General features: G+C 53.1%; 1 pseudogene; it reads left to right on the forward strand.

The window, feature by feature from the left end:
• The first annotated feature begins 1,657 nt into the window (after window positions 1–1,657).
• LOC105705823 (isocitrate dehydrogenase [NAD] subunit gamma 1, mitochondrial-like) lies at window positions 1,658–2,811 on the forward strand (annotated as a pseudogene).
• The last annotated feature ends 397 nt before the right edge of the window (window positions 2,812–3,208 follow it).

Here is a 3,208-nt window from a genome sequence, read left to right on the forward strand (position 1 = left end):
CCCAAGTAGCTGGGATTATTGGCATGTGCCACCATGACTGGCTAATTTTTGTTTTTTTTTTTTTTTTTTTTCTTCTTCTTCTAGACGGAGTTTCGCTCTTGTTACCCAGGCTGGAGTGCAATGGCGCGATCTCGTCTCACCGCAACCTCCGCCTCCTGGGTTCAAGCAATTCTCCTGCCTCAGCCTCCCGAGTAGCTGGGACTACAGGCACACGCCACCATGCCCAGCTAATTTTTGTATTTTTAGTAGAGATGGGGTTTCACCTTGTTGACCAGGATGGTCTCGATCTCTTGACCTCGTGATCCACCCGCCTCGGCCTCCCAAAGTGCTGGGATTATAAGCGTGAGCCACCGCGCCCGGCCAATTTTTGTATTTTTAATAGAGATGGAGTTTCGTCATGTTGGCCAGGCTGGTCTTGAACTCCTGACCTCCAGTGATCCACCGGCCTCACTTTTTTTTTTTTTTTTTTAAACAGATTGAGTCTTGCTCTGTTGCCCAGGCTGGAGTGCAGCGGTGCAACCACGGCTCACTGCAGCCTCCATCTCCTGGGCTCAAGTGATGCTCCCACCTCAGCTTCCTAAGTAGCTGAGATCACAGGCATGTGCCACCATGCCCGGATAATTTATTTCATATTTTGTAGAGATGGGGTCTTGCTATGTTGCCCAGGTTGGCCTCAAACTCGTGGGCTCAAGCAATCCTCCTGCCTTGAGCTCCCAAAGAGATTTGATTATAGGTATGAGCCACTATGCACAGCTGACTGCAATCTTTTTATAAAAATCAAAATTAATGCAAATAAAATATCCAGATGGCCCATCAAAGTCAGGATTAAGAAAGTGTGGTACATAAACACACACCATGGAATACTGTACAGGCATGAAGAGGAATGAGATCATGTCCTTTGTGGTGTTGGAAGCCATTATCCTCAGCAAACTAATACAGAAACAAAGCCAAACACTGCAGATTCTCACTTAACAGTGGGAGCTGAATGATGAGAACACATGGACACAGGGAGGGGAACACACACTGGGGCCTACTGGAAGAGGAAGGGAGGGAGAGGATCAGTAACAAGAGCTAATGGGATGATCTGTGCAGAAACCACCATGGCACACGCTTATCTATATTACAGACCTGTGCAACCTGAGCATGTACCCCTGAACTTAAAAGTGGACGAAAAAAAAAATCTGGGATGGCCTGGGCGAGGTGGCTCACACCTGTCATCTCAGCACTTTGGGAGGCAGAGGCAGGCAGATGACCTGAGGTCAGGAGTTCGAGACCAGCCTGGCCAACACGGTGAAACACTGAGTCTAATAAAAATACAAAAATTAGCCGGGTGTGGTGGTGGGCGCCTGTAATTCCAGCTACTCGGGAGGCTGAGGCAGGAGAATCACTTGGGCCTGGAAGGCGGAGGTTGCAGTGAGCCGAGACCGTGCCACTGCACTGCAGCCTAGGAGACAGAGCAAGAATCCGTATCTATTTAAAAAAAAAAAAAAAGAGAGAGAGAGAGAGAGAAAGAACCGGCCTCGCTCCCGCCCCGAGACTTTGCACACCGTCGACCTCTCGCGATAGTGGTGTCTGCGCTGTCGAATTCTCGCGGTATCTGCGAGATACACGAGAGCGGTATCTGCGTGCCAGGACGTGCGGAGGTTGTCACTTTCCATCATGGCGCCCAAGGTACCGGCGCTATGAAGGCAGTGCTCACGCCAGCCCTTCTCTGCCATCCCTGGGAGGTTCCAGGCGCCCATGAGGCCCCCTTGAGGAGCATCTCCTCACAACGAACGATTCCTCCATCAGCTAAGTATGGCGGGCGGCACACGGTGACCACGTGTGACAGATGGCATCTGGCCGGAGCTCATGCTGCACGTGAAGGCCGTTTTCAGGCACGCCTGTGTACCGGTGGACTCTGAAGAGGAGCACGTGAGTTCCAACACTGATGAAGAGGACATTCGCAACGCCATCATGGCCATCCGCCAGAACCTGTGTGGCCCTGAAGGGCAATATCGAAACCAACCATGACCTGCCACCCTCCCACGAATCCCGAAACAACATCCTTCGCACTGGCCTGGACCTCTATGCCAACGTCGTCCAATGTAAAAGCCTCCCGGGCGTGGTGACCCGGCACAAGAACATAGACATCGTCATTGTCCGGGAGAACACGGAGGGCGAGTACAGCAGCCTAGAGCGTGAGAGTGTGGCGGCAGTGGTGGAGAGCCTGAAGGTCATTACCAAGGCCAAGTCCCTGCGCGTTGCCAAGTATGCCTTCAAGCTGGCGCAGGAGAGCGGGCTCAGGAGAGTGACGGCCGTGCACAAGGCCACCATGAAACTGGGCGACGAGCTCTTCCTCCAGTGTTGCAGGGAGGTGGCAGCTGGCTACCCCCAGATCACCTTTGAGAAGATGATTGTGGACACCACCACCATGCAGCTGGTGTCGCGGTTCTAGCAGTTTGATGTCGTGATGATGCCCAGTCTCTATGGCAATATTGTCAGCAACGTCTGCGCAGGACTGGTCGGAGGCCTGGGGCCAACTGTGGCCACGTGTACGCGGTGTTTAAAACGGCTACGAGGAACACCGGCAAGAGTATCACCAAGGAGAGCATCGCCGACCTCACGGCCACCCTGCTGGCCAGCTGCACGATGCTGGACCACCTCCAGCTGCACTCCCACGCCACCTCCATCCGTCAGGCTGTCCTGGCGTCCGTGGACAATGAGAATATGCACACTCCAGACATCGGGGGCCAGGGCACAACATCTGAGGCCATCCAGGACTTCATCCACCACATCCGCGTCATCAAAGGCCGGGCTGTGGAGGCCTAGGCTGGCCCTGGAACCTTGGTTTGCTCCTCAGATCCCCCTTCTCACTCCAGCACCCCAGCCGGCCTGGTAGGTAGAGCCCAGAATAAAGCAGCTTCACCTCAATAAGAAAGTTAAGAAAAAAAGAAACGCAGGCAGACAAAAAACCGTGCCCAGTTTCAAGAACACCCACAAGTTTAATTTTTAAAATTTTTATTGTTTAAGCCCACTCTGAACTTTGGGGGCCGACGCAGGAGGATCGCTTGAAGCCAGGAGTTCGAGAGCAGCCTGGGTAACGTAGCCAGACCTTATTTCTATTAAAAAGTTTAAAATTAGCCAGCCGTGGTGGCATGCACCTGGTGTCCCAGCTACTCGGGAGGCTGAGGTGGCAGGATCACCTGAGCCCAGAAGGTTGAGGCTG

The sequence above is a fragment of the Aotus nancymaae genome, unplaced genomic scaffold, assembly GCF_030222135.1.
Source record: "Aotus nancymaae isolate 86718 unplaced genomic scaffold, 86718_ANA_hifiasm-v0.15.2.pri h1tg000028l, whole genome shotgun sequence".
NCBI lineage: Eukaryota > Metazoa > Chordata > Mammalia > Primates > Aotidae > Aotus > Aotus nancymaae.